The sequence below is a fragment of the Macaca thibetana genome, chromosome 4, assembly GCF_024542745.1.
Source record: "Macaca thibetana thibetana isolate TM-01 chromosome 4, ASM2454274v1, whole genome shotgun sequence".
Taxonomy (NCBI): Eukaryota; Metazoa; Chordata; class Mammalia; order Primates; family Cercopithecidae; genus Macaca; species Macaca thibetana.
Genome location: NC_065581.1, coordinates 83,300,345 through 83,323,202, shown reverse-complemented (window position 1 = coordinate 83,323,202; position 22,858 = coordinate 83,300,345). Strand labels below are relative to the sequence as shown.

General features: G+C 39.6%; 1 pseudogene; it reads left to right on the top strand.

Moving 5' to 3' along the window:
• The first annotated feature begins 1,835 nt into the window (after positions 1–1,835).
• LOC126953418 (ras-related protein Rab-1A-like) lies at positions 1,836–22,007 on the top strand (annotated as a pseudogene).
• Positions 22,008–22,858: the final 851 nt, after the last annotated feature.

The window sequence follows — 22,858 nt, the reverse complement described above, 5'->3', positions numbered from 1 at the left end:
TCTCTGGACCTATTTCATGTCATTTTTCAAGTGTTGAAATCACAACTGAACATTGTTCTCTAACCATAATCTGAGCAACATCAATTACAGTTGCTCCAGATGACTGCAAATCTACTGTGAGTCTTTTTGTCTAGCATTTTTTTGGAAACGAAGTGAGCCAATTCCTTAATATTCAGAGTGTGTATAACTATAAGATTGAGGCTACAGTTGCTTTGAAAAGTTGATGTGAAGTTCAACTAACTTCACTCTCTGAGAAGCCATACCCTCAATTAATGGTGGCATTCTCAAATCTTCTCTGTATCTTCGCAATAGCTATACATAATTAGGATAGGCCTAAAGGTTGCCTAGGCATCCCAGAAAATTTTACTTTGGTTCAAACTACAGGTTGTAGACGGCCATGTATGGATTAAAACATTTGTAAAGGAGTACAGAAAAGGGAGAATGGTTCTTTACCTCATTTACACTACATAGAAAGATGCTGGTTCATATACAACAGATTCACCCAAAGCATTGGCCATGACTGCCTGCTAACTACCTAAACTACAATTAATCCAGAATCTGCCTGCCTAGTCCTATACTGGCCAGGGAGCGAGGTCATGGAATTTGTCAGATATGTTATTGTGAGAGAATTAAATAAATAAACGGAAATTTCCTTTGCTATGTTTGGAAACAATCACTTCTCACTGCTTGCCTCTCCATCCAAGCATAAAGAATGAATGTCAAAAATTCCAAACCTGCCTCAGGAAGAGCAGAACACAAGGTTTTCTTCTGAAACAGACTAACATTTGGTACAGGTCTATAGCAAAACCATTTTCCAAATTCCTCACTATGCATTTTATAGAAAGGCTATGATATTGAGTAGTATCATAAAATTTTACCCAACTAATGTAAGTACTAATCACTAGCATTCGTAAGGTGTGGAATAGGTGTATTATCAGATTTTTTCAATAAAGAGACTGAATTTGCAAACTCACTTCTTATTTAGAAAATATGATTTAAAACTTTACATATAATATTTTACAACTATTAGAATAAACACACATAGAAGGAGAAAAACATACCAAATGCAAATGAATATTTGGGGGTGGTAAAAGAATAGATTATTTTTAGTTTATCATTTATATATCTCTATCTTCCAAATACTAAACAATAGGCATGTTGTTTTTACAATCATTACAAATTAATTTTTTAACCTTCATGTTTCACATTCATTATTTGAAATAATAGGCTATAGGGGATTATTATGGTGGATGGGAAGCAGGACTAGATTGCAGCTCTGACTGGAACGGACAGAGTAGCATGTGGAGGCTCGCATTGTGAATTGTTACTCCAGAACCACTGCAAGAACAAACCAGCAGTCCCAAGAGAACCCACAAGCCCTCTGAAGGAAGCAGACTGCCCCTGAAGGACCTGAGAAACACCCTAAACATTTGCAGAAGTGGGAAAGGGAGATCCTTGTATCACAAACGCATAGCCCCACTAAAGAAACTGAAGGTCTCTTTGAGAGAGAGGTTTCCAACCTTACCTACAGCTGAGTCAATTTAGACAGCCGAGCAAAATACAGGGATAGAGGAAGCAGCGAGAAAGGATCTGGGAGGTTGCTGGGTCCCCAAGTAGGCCATTCATGCCTGGCACTGAGAGGTGACAGTGTGCTAGTAGCCCTTACTCTTGGCGCCTCCTTGGCTTCAGCATCCACTCTGGCAGCGCTTGAGGAGCCCTTCAGCCCACCACTGCACTGTGAGAGCCCCTCACTGGGCTGACCCAGGCCTGAGCAGGCTCCCTCTGCTTGCCGGGAGGTGCAGAAGGAGAGGCACGGGCGGGAACCGGGGCTGTGCATGGCGCTTGCAGGCCAGCACAAGTTCCAGCAGGCACGGGAGCAAGCTCGGTGGGCCCGGCACTCGGAGTGGCCACAAGCCCAGGGCAGTGAGGGGCTTAGCACCCAGGCCAGCAGTTGTGGAGGCTGCGCTGGGTCCCCCAGCACTGCTGGCCTGCATGCACTACACTCAAATTCTCACCGGGCCTCAGCTGCCTCCCCTGGGGGCAGGGCTGGGGACCTGCAGCCCGCCATGTCTAAGCACCCCCCTCCGTGGTGGGCTACCCTGAGGCGGAGTCTCCCCTAAGGGCACCGCCCCCTGCTCCATGGCGCCCGGTCCCATCCACCGCCCAAGGGCTGAGGAGTGCAGGCGGTCTTGGGACTGGTGGGCAGCTCTGCCTGCAGCCCCCGTGCATGATCCACTAGGTGAAGCCAGCCCAGTTCCTGAGTTTAGTGGGGACTCCCAGAACTTTTCTGTCTAGCACTGTGTCTAGCTAAAGGATTGTAAACGCACCAATCAGCACTCTGTGTCTAGCTCAGGGTTTGTAAATACAACAGTCAGTACTCTGTGTCTAGTTCAAGGTTTGTAAATACACCAATGGGTACTCTCTATCTAGCTAACCTATTGGGGACTTGAAGAACATTTCTGTCTAGCACTCTGTGTCTAGCTCAGGGATTGTAAACGCACCAATAAGCACCCTGTCAAAATGGTCCAATCAGCTCTCTGTAAAATGGACCAATCAGCTCTCTGTAAAATGGACCAATCAGCAGGATGTGGGTGGGGCCAGATAAGGGAATAAATGCAGGCTGCCTGAGCCAGCCAGCCAGCGGAAACCCGTTGGGGTCCCCTTCCACACCATGGAAGCTTTGTTCTTTCCCTTTCTGCAATAAATCTTGCTGCTGCACAGTCTTTGGGTCCACGTCACCTTTATGAGCTGTAACACTAACAGTCCCCTTTATGAGCTGTAACACTAACACTCACTGGGAAGGTCTGCAGCTTCACTCCTAAGGCCAGCAAAACTATGAACCCACCAGAAGGAATGAACAACTCAGGACAGAGGGAAAGAACAACTCCAGATGCACTGCATTATGAGCTGTAACACTCACCGTGAAGGTCTGTAGCTTCACTCCTGAAGCCAGCAAGACCACGAACCGACCAGAAGGAAGAAACTGCAGACACATCTGAACATCTGAAGGAACAAACTCTGGACCAGCATATTTAAGAGCTGTAACCCTCTCTGCGATGGTCCACGGCTTCATTCTTGAAGTCAGCGAGACCAAGGACCCACCAGTTCTGGACAAAGCACACAGGGACCCATTGGGAGGGCAGCCAGAGAAGCAGGGGAAAACACCACAGGGAGAAGGAAATCTCCAGCTGAACTTTGTAACTTGAACCAGGCAAGAACACTCCTGGCCAAAATGGGGGAGGGCATGAATGTGGTGTACAGACTCCACAGGTACAGGAAGAACCAAACCCTTTTCATTCACAGCTGGGAGGTGGGTAGCCTTGAGAAAGTTCTCAAGCCCAGCTCACCTATCATCTGGAAACAGACGCAGGGCTGTTAGTGGGGGCACAGTGAGAGTGAGACCAGTTCTTTGGTTTGTGTGGGAGCCAGGTGAGGCCTATGACTGCTGGTTTTCCTCCACTTGCCTGACAACCTGCATGACTCAGCAGAGGCAGCCATAATCCTCCTAGGTACACAAGTCCATTGACCTGGGAACCTCAATCCCATGCCCCACAGCACCAGCATTGAGATCCACCCAAGAAGAGTCTGAGGTCAGACACCACTAGCCCTTCCCTGACCTGATGGACCATCCCTAACCAACCTGGTAGCAGAAGACAAACGGCATATAATTTCCAGAGTTCTAGGGCCTTGCCCACTGCCGATCCCTCTCCACACTACCACAGCTGATGCTCTCTGTAAAATGCCACCTCCTGGCAGGAGACCAGCCAGCACAAAATAGAGTTAACCACCAAAGCTAAGAACCCTCACAGAGTCCATTTCACCCTCCTGTCATCTCCACCAGAAAGGCACTGTATCCACAGCTGAACGACCAATAAATGGTTCACTTCACAGGACTCTGTGCAGACAACCCCCAGTATCAGCCCAGAGCCAGGTAGACTTGCTGGATGGCTAGACCCAGAAGAAAGACAACAATCACTGCAGTTTGGCTCACAGGAAGTCACATCCATAGGAAAGTGGGGAGAGTACTACATGAAGGGAACACCCTGTGGGACAAAAGAATGTGAACAAAAGCCTTCAGCCCTAGACGTTCCCTCTGACAGAGTCTACCCAAATAAAAAGGAACCAGAAAACCAACTCTGGTAATATCACAAAACAAGGCTCTTCAACACTCCCCAAAAAAGCACACTAGTTCACCAGCAATGGATCTAAACCAAGAAGAAATCCCTGATTTACCTGTAAAAGAATTCAGGAACTTAGTTATTAAGCCAATCAGGCAGGCACCAGAGAAATGCAAAGACCAATGCAAGGAAATCAAAAAAAAAAAAAAAAAAAAAAAAAAAAAAAAAAAAATGATACAAGAGGTGAAGGGAGAAATATTCAAGGAAATAGCACAAAGAAAAAACAATCAAAACCTCAAGAATGATTGCAAACACTTACAGAAATGCAAAATGCTCTGGAAAGTCTCAGCTATAGAATTTAACAAGTAGAAGAAAGAAATTCGGAGCTTGAAGACAAGGTCTTCGAATTAAACCAATCCAACAAAGACAAAGAAAAAAATAATAAAATATGAACAAAGGTTACAAGAATTCTGGGATTATGTTAAATGATCAAACATAAGAATAATCACTATTCCTGAGGAAGAAGAGAAAACTAAAATTTGGAAAATATATTTGGGTGAATAATCAAGGAAACTTCCCCGCCCTTGTTAGACACCTAGAAATCCAAATACAAGAAGCATAAACAAAACCTGGGAAATTCATTGCAAAACATCATTACCTAGGCACATTGTCATCAGGTTATCTAAACTTAAGACAAAGGAAACAATATAAAGAGCTGTGAGACAGAGGTACCAGGTAACATATAAAGGGAAAGCTATCAGATTAACAGCAGATTTCTCAGCAGAAACCCTACAGACTAGAAGGGATTGGCACCCTATCTTCAGCCTCATGAAACAAAACAATTATCAGCCAAGAATTTTGTATCCAGCAAAATTAAGCATCATATATGAGGGAAAGATACAGTATTTTCAGGCAAACAAATGCTGAGAAAATTCACCATTACCAAGCCACCACTACAAGAACTGCTAAAAGGAGCTCTAAATCTTGAAACAATTCTGCGAACCACATCAAAACAATACCTCTTTAAAGCATAAATCATACAGAACCTATAAAACAAAAATACAACTTAAAAGCAAAAAAACAAAAACAAAAACAAAGTACACAGGCAACAAATAGCATGAAGAATGCAAGAGTACCTCACATTTTAATACAAATAATGAATGTAAATGGCCTAAAAGTTCCACTTAAAAGACCCAGAACTGCAGAATGGATTAAAAACTCACCAAACAACTATCTGTTACGTTCAGAAGACTCACCTAACACATAAGGACTCACATAAAGTAGAAGGATGGAAACAGGCATTTCATGAAAATGGACACCAAAATTGAGCAGGGATAGTTATTCTTATACCAGACAAAACAAACTTTAAAGCAACAGTAGTTAAAAGAGACAAAGGGGGACATTATATAATGGTAAAAGGCCTTGTCAAACAGGAAAATATCACCCAATATATATCCATCTAACACTGGAACTTCCAAATTTATAAAACAATTACTAATAGATCTAAGACATGAGACAGACAGCAACACAATAATAGTGTGGGACTTCAGTACTCCACTGACAGCACTACACAGGTCATCAAGACAGAAAATCAACAAAGAAACAATGGATTTAAACTATACCTTGGAACAAATGGACTTAACAGATATGTAGATATATAAAGAAGCTGTCATCCAACAACCATAGAATACACATTCTATTCAACAGTGCATGGAACTTTCTCCAAAATAGACCATACGATAGGCTATAAAACAAGCCTTAATAACTTTAAGAAAACTGAAATTATATCAAGTACTCTCTCAGACCACAGTGGAATAAAAATCAACTCAAAAAGGAAGCTTCAAAACCATTTAAATACTAGGAAATTAAATAAACTGTTCCTGAATGAGCACTGGGTCAAAAACAAAATCAAGATAGAAATTAAACACTTCTTCAAACTGAATGACAATACAAAAACTATCAAAACTTCTGGGATACAGCAATGGCGGTGGTAAGAGGAAAGTTCATAGCCCTAAACACCTACATCAAAGAGACTGAAAGAGCACAACTGACATTCTAAGGTCACATCTCAAAGAGCTAGAGAAAGAAAAACAAATCAAACCTAAACCCAACAGAAGAAAGGAAATAACCAAGATCAGAGCAGAACTAAATGAAATCAAAACAACAACAACAACAAAAAAAATACAAAAGATACAAAACTCTGTTTCTTTAAAAAGATACATAAAATTGATAGACCACTGGCAAGATGAGCCAAGAAAAAAAGAGAGAAAATCCAAATAACCTAAGAAATGAAACAGGAGATATTACAACTGACACCACTGAAATCGAAAAGTTCATTCAAGTCTACTATGAACAGCTTTATCCACATAAACTAAACAACCTAGAAGATATAGATAAATTCCTTGAAAACTACAACCATCTTAGTTTAAATCAGGAACAATTAGGTGCCCTAAACAGATCAATAAGAAGCAGTGAGATTGAAATGGTAATAAAAAATCACCAATAAAAATACTCCAGGGCCAGACAGATTCACAGCAGAATTCTACCAGACATTCAAAAAAGAATTAATACCAATCCTTTTGACACTACTCCATAAGACAGAGAAAGGCGGCACCCTCCCTAATTCATTCTATGATGCCAGTACCACACTAATACCCAAACCAGGAAAGGACATAACCAAAAAAGAAAACCACAGAATGATATCCTTGATGAACATAGATACTAAAATCCTAAACAAAATACTAGCAAACCAAATCTAACAACATATCAAAAAGATAATCTACCATGATCAAGTGGGTTTCATACTAGGAATGCAGGGATGATTTAACATATGCAAGTTAATAAATGTGATACATGGGAGGTTCCAAGATGTCTGAATAGGAACAGCTCCAGTCTGCAGCTCCCAGAGTGAGCAATGCAGAAGATGGCTGATTTCTGCATTTCCAACTGAGGTACCAGGTTCATCTCACAGGGGCTTGTCAGTCAGTACAGCAAATGGAACAGGGTGGTGCATCACCTCACCCAGAAGCACAAGGGGTAGGGGAATTCACTTTCCTAGCAAGGGGAAGCCGTCACAGATGGTACCTGGAAAGTTGGGACACTCCCACCCTAATACTATGCTTTTCCAACAACCTTAGCAAACGGCACACCAGGAGATTATATCCCACGCCTGGCTCAAAGGGTCCCATGCCCATGGAGCCTCACTCACTGCTAGCACAGCAGTCTGAGATCGAACTGCGAGGCAGCAGTGAGGCTGGAGGAAGGGAGTCCACCATTGCTGAGGCTTGAGTAGGTAAACAAAGCAGCAGGGAAGCTCGAACTGGGTGGAGCCCACTGCAGCTCAAGGAGGCCTGCCTGCCTCTGTAGACACTGGGGGCAGGGCATAGCTGAACAAAGGGCAGCAGAAACTTCTGTAGATTTAAACGTCCCTGTCTGAAGCTTTGAAGAGAGTAGTGGTTCTCACAGCACAGAGTATGAGATCTGAGAAGGGAGAGACTGCCTCCTCAAGTGGGTCCCTGACCCCTGAGAAGCTTAACTGGGAGGCACCTCCCAGTAGGGGGCAACTGACACTTCATATGGCCTGGTGCCCCTCTGAGATGAAGCTTCCAGAGGAAGGATCAGGCAGCAACATTTGCCGTTCTGCAGCCTCTGCTGGTGATACCCAGGCAAACAGGGTCTGGAGTGGACCACCAGCAAACTCCAACAGACCTGCAGCTGAGAGTCCTGACTGTTAGAAGGAAAACTAACAAACAGAAAGGATACCCACACCAAAACTCCATCAGTACATCACCATCATCAAAGACCAAAGGTATATAAAACCACAAAGATGGGGAGAAAACAGAGCAGAAAAGCTGAAAATTCTAAAAATCAGAGAGTCTCTTCTCCTCCAAAGAACACAGCTCCTCACCAGCAATGGAACAAAGCAGGTTGGAGAATGACTTTGACGAGTCAAGAGAAGAAGGCTTCAGATGATCGGTAATAACAAACTTCTCTGAGCTAAAGGAAGACGTTTGAACCCATCACAAAAAAAGCTAAAAACTTTGAAAAAAGATTAGACGAATGGCTAACTAGAATAACCAGTGTAGAGAAGTCCTTAAATTACCAGATGGAACAGAAAACAATGGCACAAGAACTACATGATGCATGCACAAGCTTCAGTAGGCAATTTGGTCAAGTGGAAGAAAGGGTATCAGTGATTGAAGATCAAATTAATGAAATGAAGTGAGAAGTTTAGAGAAAAAAGTGTAAAAAGAAATGAACAAAGCCTCCAAGAAATATGGGACTATGTGAAAAGACCAAATCTACATCTGATTGGTAGATCTACATCTACCAATCAGATGTAGATGTAATCACTTTCACTACACCTGAAAGTGGCGGGGAGAACGGAAAGAGTTGGAAAACACTCTGCAGGATATTATCCAGGAGAACTTCCCCAAATTCGCAAAACAGGCCAACATTCAAATTCAGGAAATACAGAGAATGCTACAAAGATACTCCTTGAGAAGAGCAACTCCAAGATACATCCTTGCCAGATTCAACAAAGTTGAAATGAAGGAAAAAATGGTAAGGGCAGACAGAGAGAAAGGTCAGGTTACCCACAAAGGGAAGCCCATCAGACTAACAGCAGTCTCTTGGCAGAAACTCTATAAGCCAGAAGAGGGTGGGGGTCAATATTCAACATTCTTAAAGAAAATAATTTTGAACCCAGAATTTCATATCCAGGCAAGCTTCATAAGTGAAAGAGAAGTAAAATCCTTTACAGACAAGCAAATGCTGAGAGATTTTGTCACCACCAGGCCTGCCTTACAAGAGTCCTGAAGGAAGCACTAAACATGGAAAGGAACAACCAACATGAGCCACGACAAAAACATCCCAAATTATAAAAACCATCGATGCTAAGAAGAATCTGCATCAACTAATGAGCAAAATACCCATCTAACATCATAATGACAGGATCAGGTTCACACATAACAATATTAAACTTAAATGTAAATGGGCTAAATGCTCCAACTAAAAGACACAGGCTGGCAAATTGGATGAAGAGTCAAGACCCATCAGTGTGCTGTATTCAGCAGACCCACCTCATGTGCAGAGAAACACATAGGCTCAAAATAAAGGGATGCAGGAAGATCTACCAAGCAAATGGAAAACAAAAAAAAGCAGGGGTTGCAATCCTAGTCTCTGATAAACAGACTTTAAACCAACTAAGATCAAAAGAGACAAAGAATGCCATTACATAATGGTAAAGGGATCAATTCAACAATAAGAGGTAACAATCCTAAATATATATGCACCCAATACAGGAGCACCCAGATTCATAAAGCAAGTCCTTAGAGACTTACAAAGAGACTTAGATTCCCACACAACAATAATGGGAGACTTTAACACCACACTGTCAACATTAGACAGATCAACGAGACAGAAAGTTAACAAGGATATCCAGGAATTGAACTCAGCTCTACACCAAGCAGACCTACTAGACATCTACAGAACTCTCCACCCCAAATCAACAGAATATACATTCTTCTCAACACCACATCGCAGTTATTCCAAAATTGACCATATAGTTGGAAGTAAAGCACTCCTCAGCAAATGTACAAGAACAGAAATTTTAACAAACTGTCTCTCAGACCACAGTGCAATCAAACTAGAACTCAGGACTAAGAAACTCACTCAAAACCGCTCAACTACATGGAAACTGAACAACCTGCTCCTGAATGACTACTGGGTCATGAAGGCAGAAATAAAGATGTTCTTTGAAGCCAATGAGAACAAAGAGACAACATACCAGAATCTCTGGGACATATTTAAATCAATGTGTAGAGGAAAATTTGTATCACCAAATGCCCACAAGAGAAAGCAGGAAAGATATAAAATTGACATCCTAACATCACAATTAAAAGAACTAGAGAAGGAAGAGCAAACACATTCAAAAGCTAGCAGAAGGCAAGAAATAACTAAGATCAGAGAAGAACTGAAGGAGATAGAGATACAAAAAAAAAAAAACCCTTCAAAAAATTAATGAATCCAGGAGCTGGTTTTTTGAAAAGATCAACAAAATTGATAGACTGCTATCAAGACTAATAAAGAAGAAACAAGAGAAGAATCAAATATATGCAATAAAAAATGATAAAGGGGATATCACCACTGATTCCACAGAAATACAAACTACCAACAGAGAATACTATAAACACCTCTATGCAAATGAACTAGAAAATCTAGAAGAAATGGATAAATTCCTAGACACACACATCCTCCCAAGACTAAACCAGGAAGAAGTTGAATCCCTGAATAGACCAAGAGCAGGCTCTGAAATTGAGGCAATAATTAATAGCCTACCGACCAAAAAAAGTCCAGGACCAGACAGATTCACAGCCGAATTCTACCAGAGGTAAAAGAGGAACGGGTACCATTCCTTCTGAAACTATTCCAATCAACAGAAAAAGAGGGAATCCTCCCTAATTTCTTTTATGAGGCCAGCATCATCCTGATACAAGAGAAAGCAGGAAAGATATAAAATTGACAGAGACATAGAAAAAAAAAAAGAGAGATAGAGAATTTCAGACCAATATCCCTGATGAACATCAAAGCAAAAATCCTCAATAAAATACTGGCAAACCGAATCCAGCAGCACATCAAAAGCATATCCATCACAATCAAGTTGACTTCCTCCCTGGAAAGCAAAGTTGATTCAACATATGCAAATCAATAAACGTAATCCAGCATATAAACAGCACCAAAGACAAAAACCACATGATTATCTCAATAGATGCAGAAAAGGCCTTTGACAAAATTCAACAGCCCTTCATGCTAAAAACTCTCAATAAACTAGGTATTGATGGAATGTATCTCAAAAAAACTAAGAGCTATTTATGACAAACCCACAGCCCATATCAAACTGAATGGGCAAAAACTGGAAGCATTCCCTTTGAAAACCAGCACAACACAAGGATGCCCTCTCTCACCACTCCTATTCAACATAGTGTTGGAAGTTCTGGCCAGGGAAATCAGGCAAGAGAAAGAAATAATGGGTATTCAGTTAGGGAAACAAGAGGTCAAATTTTCCCTGTTTGCGGATGACATGATTGCATATTTCAAAAACCCCATTGTCTCAGCCCAAAATCTCCTTAAGCTGATAAGAAACTTCAGCAAAGTCTCAGGATACAAAAATCAATGTGCAAAAATGATAAGCATTCCTATACACCAACAACAGACAAACAGAGAGCCAAATCATGAGTGAACTCCCATTCACAATTGCTTCAAAGAGAATAAAATACCTAGGAATCCAACTTACAAGGGATGTGAAGGACCTCTTCGAGGAGAACTACTAACCACTGCTCAATGAAATAAAAGAGGACACAAACAAATGGAAGAACATTCCATGCTCACGGATAGGAAGAATCAATATCATGAAAATGGCTACACTGATCAAGGTAATTTATAGATTCAATGCCATCCCCATCAAGCTATCAATGACTTTCTTCACAAAATTGGCAAGAACCACTTTAAAGTTCATATGGAACCAAAAAAGAGCCCACATTGCCAAGACAATCTTAAGCAAAAAGAACAAAGCTGGAGGCATCACGCTACCTGACTTCAAACTATACTACAAGGCTACAGTTAACAAAACAGCATGGTACTGATACCAAAACAGAGATAATAGACCAACGGAACAGAATAGAGCCCTCAGAAATAATACCACACATCTAAAACCATCTGATCTTTGACAAACCTGAAAAAAACAAGCAATGGCCAAAGGATTCCCTATTTAATAAATAGTGCTGGGAAAACTGAATAGCCATATGTAGAAAGTTGAAACTGGATCCCTTCCTTACACCTTACACAAAAATTAATTCAAGATGGATTAAAGACTTAAATGTTAGACCTAAAACCATAAAAACCCTAGAAGAAAACCTAGGTAATACCATTCAGGCCATAGGCATGGGCAAGAACTTCATGATTAAAACACCAAAAGCAAAGGCAAAAAAAAGCCAAAATTGACAAATGGGATCTAATTAAACTAAAGAGCTCTGCACAACAAAAGAAACTGTCATCAGAGTGAATAGGCAACCTATAGAATGGGAGAAAATTTCTGCAATCTATCCATCTGACAAAGGGCTAATATCCAAAATCTACACAGAACTTAAACAAATTTACAAGAAGAAAACAACCCCATCAAAAAGTAAGCAAAGGATATGAACAGACACTTCTCAAAAGAAGACACTTATGCAGCCAAAAGACACATGAAAAAATGCTCATCATCACTGGCCATCAGAGAAAAGCAAATCAAAACCACAATGAGATACCATCTCACACCAATTAGAATGGCGATCATTAATAAGTCAGAAAACAACAGGTGCTGGAGAGGATGTGGAGAAATAGGAACACTTTTACCCTGTTGGGACTGTAAACTAGTTCAACCATTGTGGAAGACAGTGTGGTGATTCCTCAAGGATCTAGAACTAGAAATACCATTTGACCCAGCGATCCCATTACTAGGCATATACCCAAAGGATGTAAATCGTGTTGCTATAAAGACACATGCACACATATGTTTATTGTGGCACTATTCACAATAGTAAAGACTTAGAATCAACCCAAATGTCCATCAATGATAGACTGGACTAAGAAAATGTGGAACATATACACCATGGAATACTATGCACCCATAAAAAAGAATGAGCTCACGTTATTTGTAGGGACATGGATGTAGCTGGAAACCATCATTCTGAGCAAACTATTGCAAGGACAGAAAACCAAACACTGCATGTTCTCACTCATAGGTGGTAATTGAGCAATGGGAACACTTGGACACAGGGTGGGGAATATCACACACCAGGGCCTGTCATGGGGTGAGGGGAGGGGGATAGCATTAGGAGATAAACCCTAATGTAAATAAGTTAGCAGGTGCAGCACACCAACATGGCACATGTATACATATGTAACAAACCTGCACGTTGTGTGCATGTACCATAGAACTCAAAGTATAATAATAATAATGATAAAATAAAAAAGAAAAAGTAGTAAAAAAAAAAAAAGTGATACACTACATAAACAGAATTAAAAAAAAAAAAATGTGATAATCTCTATGGATGCAGAAAAAGCATTGAACAAAATCCAGCTTTCCTTTAAGATTAAAACTCTCAGCAAAACTGGCCTTCAAGCGACATCCCTCAATGTAATAAAAGCCATCTATGAAAAACTTGCAGCCAACATAATACTGAATGGGAAAAAGTTGAAAGCATTCCTTCTGAGAACTGAAACAAGACAAGGATGCCCACTCTCACCACTCCCCTTCAACATACTACTGGAAGTCCTAGCCAGAGCAATCAGACAAGAGAAAGAAATAAAAGGCAACCAAATCATTAAAGAGGAAGTCAAATTGTCCCCGTTTGTTGATGATATGATCACTCACCTTGAAAATCCTAAAGATTTCCGGAAAGCTCCTAGAACTAATGAAAGAGTTCAGAGAAGTTTCTGGATACAAGATTAATGTACACAAATCAGTAGCTCTTCTATACACCAACAGCGATCAAGTGGAGAATCAAATCACGAACTCTATCCCTTTTACAACAGCTGCAAGAAAAAAAAAATACTTAGTAGTATGCCTAACCAAGGAGGGAAAAGATCTCTACAAGGAAAACTACAAAACACTGTGAAAGAAATCACAGATGACACAAATGGAAACACATCCCAATCTCATGGATGCATAGAATAAATATTGTGAAAATGACCATACTGCCAAAAGCAATATACAAATTCAGTGCAATCCCCATGAAAATGCCACCATCATTCTTCACCGAATTAGCAAGAAACAATTCCAAAATTCATATGAAACCAAAAAAGAGCCTACATCGCCAAAGTAAGACTAAGCAAAAAGAGTACAAAATCCGGAGGCATTACATTACCTGATTTCAAAGTATACTATAATGACATAGTCACCAAAACAGCATGGTACTGGTATAGAAACAGGCACACTGATCAATGGAACAGAATAGAGAACCCAGAAATAAACCCAAATACTTATAGCCGACTGATCTTTGACCAAGCAAACAGAAACATAAAATGAGGAAAGGACACCCTTTTCCACAAATGGTGCTGGGATAATTGGCTAGCCACATGTAGGAGAATGAAACTGGATCCTCATCTCTTACCTTACACAAAAATCAACTCAAGATGGATTAAGGACTTAAATCTAAGACCTAAAACTATAAAAATTCTAGAAGATAACATTAGAAAAACTCTTCTAGACATTGGCTTAGGCAAGAATTTCATGACCAAAAACCAAAAAGCAAATGCAATAAAAACAAAGATAAATAACTGGGATCTAATTAAAAGAACTTTTGCATAGCAAAGGGATCAGTTAGCAGAATAAATAAACAACCCACAGAGTGGGAGAAAATCTTCACAATCTACTCATCTGACAAAGGACTAATATCCAGAATCTACTACAAATTCAAACAGTAAGAAAAAAACAAACAATCCCATCAAAAAGGGGGCTAAGGACAGGAATAGACAATTCTTAACAGATGATATACAAATGGCCAACAAACATATGAAAAAAGCCGAACATCATGAATTATCTGGAAAATAGAAATTAAAACCACAATGCGATACCACCTTACTCCTTCAAGAATGGCCATATCAAAAAATTGAAAAAACGGTAGATGTTGGCTTGGATGCAGTGAAGAGGGAACACCTCTATGCTGCTGGTGGAAATGTAAACTAGTACAATCTTTATGGAAAACAATGTGAAGATTCCTTAAAGAACTACAAGTAGAACTACCATTTGATCAAGCAATCCCACTACTGGGTATCTACCCAGACAAAAAGAGATCATTATATGAAAAAAGATACTTGCATATGCATGTTTATAGCAGCACAATTCGCAATTGCAAAATCATGGAACTAACCCAAATGCCTATAAATCAATGAGTGGATAAAGAAACTGGTATATTTATACAAATGGAATACTATTGAGCCATAAAAAGGAATGAATTGACTGCATTTGCAGTGACCTGAATGAGACTGGAGACTATTATTCTCAGTGATGTAACTCAGGAATGGAAAACCAAACATCATATGTTTCACTGATATGTGGGAGCTAAGCTATAAGGATGCAAAAGCATAAGAATGATACAATAGACTTTGGGGACTTGGGGGGAAGGGTAGGCAGGAGGTGAGGGATAAAAGACTACAAATGTGGTGCAGTGTGTAATGCTCAAGTGGTGGGTGCACCAAAATCTCACATCACAACTAAAGAACTTACTCATGTAACCAAATACCACCTGTATCTCAATAACTTATGGCAAAATATAAAATAAATTAAATTAAAATAAATAATTACTGCTAATAAGCTAAAAAAGTCTCTAATGCTATAAAAGGGGTTAGATGTAATGTGTGTGATTCATTGAGAACTGAGACTAGTCATAATTTCAGAAGATAGATCTGGGATCAGTAGAATGCTAAAGTTCCTAATATGAAAAGCTTTTTATAAACAGCTAAATATACCTTGGGAAACCCAGTCTCTTTTCTCACTACTCACTTTCCATGCCCACAAATGGACAGAGGATGGAGATGCTGCAGCCAGGAGCTAGCATGATACAGAGACCCCATTTAGAAGACCTGCAGCCAGAAAAGATATTCCTATGTTCATAGAGAATTAGTAGCAAATATTTTATACATGGGAGAATATGGGAGAAAATAACACTCATTAGCAATGCAATGCATTAGAATTATTCTAATGTGAACTTTAAACATTTTCAGATTATATTTTAAAAATTAGTAAATAGTAGAAAGAGCATGAATTATGAAAGCAATACTTCTGCCTGAAAACCCATGACAAGAATGATATGGAGTAAAAGAAGAAAGTTGGCAAAATCTGGACAATACAGCAAAGAAAGTCATTCTGGGCTGGGGCAGAGGTAACCTGGTTGAGCATTTCCACTGATTTTTTCAGTAGGAATAAACTGGAAGTTAATATCAGAACTCCGATATGGGATTGATAAATGTAAAGTCTGCTAAAGCAAATGCGTTAGTAAAACATGTTAAACTTCTGGTACTTGTCGCAGTTGTGGTCATTCTCCACAAATCTTTTCTGTTATTTTCAAAATGTAAATAATCATTATAGGAAGCTTGGTAGACAACTATCCAAACTGTGTAGCTTGAGATTCTGGTCAATACACAGCGGGAAAAAACAAACAAACAAAATAAAACAAAGGATAGAATTGGAAAAAAAAAAAAATGCTTCCCAGAATGTCAGTTTCTGACTCAAGTTAGAATACGTTTAGTAAAGTATCAATCACACTTTAAAAAACTCCAGTAAAGGACATTTCAGACCATGACTTTAGAAGATATTATTTTTAAAATGGCATTTCTGGGTGAGTTAGTACATTATCTGACACTTCTTTAAACAAGATAAATCAAAAATCTATTCAATCACAGTGTTCAACAGTCAATGGTTTCTAATGGCCCCTGGAGCACTGAAAATTCTGTTTATAAACCTAATGCACATTTCTAATTCATTGACACATCCATGTAATAGGATAGATGTAGAACTTAACTGGGGTTCTGCATAATGGTGCCTCAGTTATACTTCCACATATAACAGCGCTCTTACTGATCCTGAAAGCCTGAAACATATTTCATGATATATCAATTCTCTCCAATTACCTACCCAGATGCTCTGAAAACCTCAGAGGTTTTCAAAATGGAAGTTATTTTAAAGCAATTTATTTTGTAAAGATACACATCTCTTAGAATTTTTTTTTTTAATCTGTCACTTGCAAGAAAATTTACAATTTGAGAAAGACTGAGAGTCACCTTTTAAAAGTTTCACACCACTGAAGGTTAATTAACCTTGTGCCATGCATATGATGGAATTGTAAACAGATAAGCACTTTCTGCCTTGAATGAAGCCAACCTCTCTGGAGTAATTGGACACCATGTGACCGGGAGCTCACAGACCACTCTGTGGTGGACTACAGTGTCAGCTGCATGTGGCAGATGACCACTAGAAGGATACAGTCTCAGCCCCAGATGAGAAACAGCCTTTTAGAATGCTGATAGTTTTTTTTTTAATTAAACTAACTTCTCTAGGAAATAATTATGTAGAATCAATAACTTTAAATTAAAGAATAAAGGTCGTGAGCAAAATTCTACAAAGGAAACTCCTGCCACCCCATTGCTTTGTAAAACATTTTTATTTTAGGATATTTTGGGGTGGACATGAGATAGTGAGTGGAGAAAGGATACACATTTAAAATTCAATTGTCCTATCCCTTGCTGCAAGGTTCTGAACTTTCTAAGAACACTTTCTAAATATAGGAAGATTTGATATGTTTATAACTACATACTTCCTAGGGAGAAAGTATAAGGTTAATTACACTCTCAAAAAAATTAATATTCCGCAAATGTCAATAATCACTGCAATGTGTGGCTAATTTGTGATTTCAAGGTTTGCAAAGTGTAATTCTGCTCAATGAGAAAGACTATTAAAAAAAAAAAAAAAAAACAGAAAGACATGCTTATGATCAATGTGACACAGGCACTTGGTCCCAGAAAAATGTGCTCATCTTGTAGATCAACTACATATTTCAGGTTTCTGCAGGTGTGGATAGTAAGAGTTTTGAGGTTATGTCAGAGGCAAGCCCACGGCCAGACATTCCTTTTCTAAGTACAGGGTAACAACACAGCAGTACCCTTATGCCCTGAGAGATTCTCCAACAAAATGCCCCTCACAAGCATGGGGCCACAGCTCTGAGCAGAGCAATCTCATTGACTCAACTCTTCAGATAGTAGAAAACATTTTCTGGTTGTCTTTCCTCATGCAACTCACGGATCCTCAAAAGCAATTCTTGAGCACTTAATGAGATTATTGATGGGGAATTGTTTGGAAAAGTTGAAAGTTCTAAAGAAATGTCAACAATCAGTCCACCAGGTAGATGGTAAAAACAGAAGGTTTACATTGCACAGAACGAGGCTCAAATTTCACCTCAGCCTCTTACTTAATGTGTGAACCTGGGTTCCTTAAATTTCCACTTCCTCATCTTCAAAATAAGTCTCACAGCTTCCTTGTCATGCTTCCAGACTTATTTAATAAATAACCATTTGTATTAGTGCTCTTCATATAAATGGACTTTCTACCTTTTCTGCAATGACCTGTTCTGCATTGAAGCCAGTAATCAACCACCCAGAGGCCTAGAAGTCAGGCTTCCCTGAGCCAATAGGCTTACATGTGACCATTCATCAGAAAACAATGGACAGGCAGAAGAGGACAGGAAGAAAATAATGCTATAGATACACTTAAAAGTTACACCCATTTAGAATAGCTAGGCTAAGAATGAAATCTTCTTTCATAATAGTGAGTTTAAAAACCATCATTCTTAGCAAACTATCACAAGAACAGAAAACCAAACACTGCATGTTCTCACTCATAGGTGGGAACTGAACAATGAGATCACTTGGACTCGGGAAGGGGAAAATTTGCTTTCATTTATGAACACCAGACTAATAGATGCCCTTACAAAAATAGTATTGGACATTTAAAAACTATTACAGCTTTTGTTAATGAACTCAGGATTCTTTGTATAGCAGAGACAACACTGTGCCAGCCTAATAGGGAGCCAGTTAGAAGGCAAGTCTCATTCTTGCTCTATTCAGTCCAACCCAAGCATAGATGGAGGTAGGGGGCTTTGCCTTACACGCACACAACCTAGACTCCACTCTATCTCAGGTGGCTTGGAAAGTCCAGAGATATTAAAGAGTAATAAACATTCTCTTAAGTATTCATCCACTCCAAAATATTTCTTGAGCATTCACCATATGTGAGACACTGCTCCATATGTTTGGATACATTTGTGAATAAAGCAGAAATCCCTTCCTCTGTGGAGCTTGTAATCTATTAGAGGGAGAGAAACAATAAACAACAGACTTAATACATGAGTAAAGCAAATGATTTGTTAGAGTATGGAAAGTGTTATGGGAAACAGAACAAGGTGAGCAGGGTAGGAGGGGGTCAGGCATGGGTTGGGGCTGGGCTGTAATTTCAGGCAGGACAGTGAAGATCTCTTTGAGAAGTCACATTTGAGAAAAGCCAGGTGAATTTCTGGGGGAAGAACCCCTCTATGCATGAGAAACAGCCAGTGCAAAGGCAATGTGCCTGGGATTCCCAAGGAAGAGCAAGAAGCCAGTGTGACTACAGTATAGTGAGCAAGGAGGAAGCTGTAGGCAATGAGGTCAGAGAAGTAGAAAAGGCTGAACCTTTAGGACCCTGTAGGCCACTGGAATGGACTTGTGACTCAGACAGCATCCCTGCAAATCTTACGGCACAAATGGGTCCAAATACCTCTGCATAATCAGTAGTGACCCTCTGGGACTGATGTGGAAGGATAGCCTCACTTGAACAGACATGAAGTATAACAAATACAGGTCTTCTGTAGACAAGACATGACTGGACGTTTCACAAGACCAGCTAGGTGTCTGGATTCTGGTGCTGCTCCTACACAGCCTGTTCCTCCCGGAACCTGGTCACTGGTCTCACCAGCCCAGAGAATCCCTTCTAATCTCAGCAGTGGGGAAGAAACTGGCTGTTTCTCATGAGGTTTTTTTTTCTATGCATCAAGCTCTCTCCTCTTTCCCCATCTTCAGGTATAGGTTTTGTGAAACTCAGACGGCAAAATATTGACTCAGGACTTTTTTTCCCCTATTTCCCTGTGTTACCCCATCTCCAAATAAGTGAAGACAATAAATGCAGAACATCTGGCTAAGTAGAGAAAGGGAAGAGCCACAGGTTAGAAATATATATCAATAACTAAAGACTCACCAATTAATATTTTTCAACACTCTCTCTATTAGTCAGGGTTCTCTAGAGGGACAGGACTAATAGGATAGATGGATATAGAAAAGGGAGCTTATTAAGGAGTATTGACTCACGAGATAACAAGGTGAAGTTCCACAATAAGCCATCTGCAAGCCGAGGAGCAAGGGAGCCAGTCTGAATCCCAAAACCTCAAAAGTAGAGAAGCCAACAGTACAGTCTGCAGTCTGTGGCCAAAGGACCGAGAGCCCCTGGCAAACCACTGGTGTAAGTCCAAGAGTCCAAAAGCTGAAGAACTTGGAGTCTGATGTTAGAGGGCAGGAAGCACCCAGCATGGGAGAACGATGAAGGCCAGAAGACTCAGCAAGTCTAGTCCTTCCACATTCCTCTGTCTCCTTTATTCTAGCTGTGCTGGCAGCTGATTAGATGATGCCCACCCAGATTGAGGGTGGATCTGCCTTTCCCAGTCCACTGACTCAAATGTTAATCTCCTTTGGCAACACACTCACTGATACACCCAAGAACAATACTTTGCATGCTTCAATCCAATCAAGTTAACACTCAAAATTAATCATCACAAGCTCCAATCCTACTTGTTTCAGACTAAGCACTTGGTCAACGAACATTTACTGAGCACTTTTCATGAGCCAAGAAATTTGCTAAGTGTGAAGAGACAGCTAAGATGGGAGCTTAATCCCTACTACCCAGGACACACAGGCTGGTAGAAAACGAAGACAGGTAACACCAAGAAACAGCCATGTAAATGTCAGAGAATAAAATGGAGCATGCACACACAGAACCTTGTCTCATGAAGACAGCATGGGGTAAGGTGCACTGACAGCTTAATTTTTCCCTCTCCAGGGACTGCTAGTGCTGCTTATAGGGGTGAAGAGAAAGAGAAGAGATTTAAGAAAGAGGCACTTAGGCAGTTCTAACCAAAATAGAAAAGTGCTATATTTTCACCACTAAAGTGTGGAATATCACATTTCTCAGGGACTCAGATCTGTGACATGAATAAGCTCTCTTTATGCTCTAAATGGAGACTAAAAAAATTGTTTTTTCATGAAACTCTTTCAACATGCATCTATCTAGTGCAAATTTTGCTCCTAAAGTGAGGAAGAAATCGATAAGGAATTGAAAAGTCAGTTAAGATTTTGAATTTTTGGGTGGAAGCAATAGCTGAGTGGCGACAGCTGCCAGTTGATTGTATTGTAGGGGATAGAGTGGGGAAAGATGTTTGCTCTCCCAGAACAGCCTATCTTAATCCTTTCCTTCGGTTACCCATGGCCTAGAGTCACGTGGCACAGGTAGCAGCTGCAATGCCATCACCAGCAGAAATCTCTAATATGGTTAATTATTCAAGTTACTTCTGATTGGCAACTCTGGGGCTAGAAAGTCTTGCTTCCTTCTTAGGTTTGCAGGTGAAACGTGTGATACATATACAGAAAACTACATCCAGCACAGTAAGTGTGGATTTCAAAATAAGAAATGTAATATTACATGGCAAAATAATCAAGCTTCAACTAGGGGACACAACAGGCCAGGAAAGACTTTGATCACCTCCAGTTATTACACAGGAGCCCAAGGCATCATAGTTGTGTATGATATGACAGATCAGTAGTCCTTCAATAATGTTAAATAGTCGTTGCAGGAAATTGATCACTATGCCAGTGAAAATGTCAACAAATTGTTGGTAGGAAACAAATGTGATTGGCCCACAAAGAAAGTAGACTACACAACAACAAAGGAATTTGCTGATTCTCTTGGAATTCCATTTTTGGAAACCCATTTGCTGAGAACACAGCAAATGTAGAACAGACTTTCATGAAAATAGCAACTGATATTAAAAAGCAAATGGGACTAGGGCAACAGCTGGTGATGCAAAGAAGTCTAATTTTAAAATTTACACCACTTTGGTCAAGGAGTCAGGTGAAAGTTGATGCTAAAATTTGCTTCCATCCTTTTCTCATGACAATAAATTTGCAATCTAAACCCAAAAGAAAAAAACAAAATTGTGTGAATTTTACTGTATGTAGCTGCACTATAACAGATTCTTATCATATCCACAAATGTCAGAGGTTGTAAATAGTCAACACGGACTTTTTTTAAATTACCTTGACTCAAGATAGCTAATTTCAGTTTCAGAAAAGTTTGATACTTTTGTGTGCTGCTTTATAAAATACTGTATGTAATCCTTGCCACTTTCCTGGTACCAGACTATGTCCCATCATTTCTTTTGTAAAGTTAGAATATATATTTTTTGATGTTTACATTGGCATGTTTAGATGTCAGCGTTAATCTTCTGAAGTTCAGCCATTTTATATTAAACAGCAAAAGCAGTCTGTCATTTCCATGTATACAGATGTTACACGTAAGATTTGATTTGCTAGTTCTTTCTTGTAGTTATAAATGGAAAGATTATACCATTTAATTAATGGTTTCTTTATACCCTGCATATAATTTGTGGATGCAGGATGTTGTGATTTGTTGCATATGACATACAAAACAACTAAAGATATGTTTAACAAATAATGTACTTATAATGGGATCTAATTAAACCAAAGAACTTCTGCTCAGGAAAATAAACTATCAACAGAGTGAATAGACAACCAACAAAATAGGAGAAAACTTCTGCAAACTATGCATCTGACAAAGGTCTTATATCCAGCATCTATAAGGACCTTAAACAAATTTACAAAAAAAAAAACACATTAAAAAGTAGGCAAAGGACATAAACAGACATTTTTCAAAAGAGGATATGTATGATGCCAATAAGCGCATGAAAAAAAGCTCAACATCACTAATCATTAGAGAAATGCAAATCAAAACCACAATGAGATACCATCTCACACCAGTCAGAATGACCATTACCAAAAAGTCAAAAAATAATAGATGCTGACAAGTTTGGAAAGAAAAAGGAATG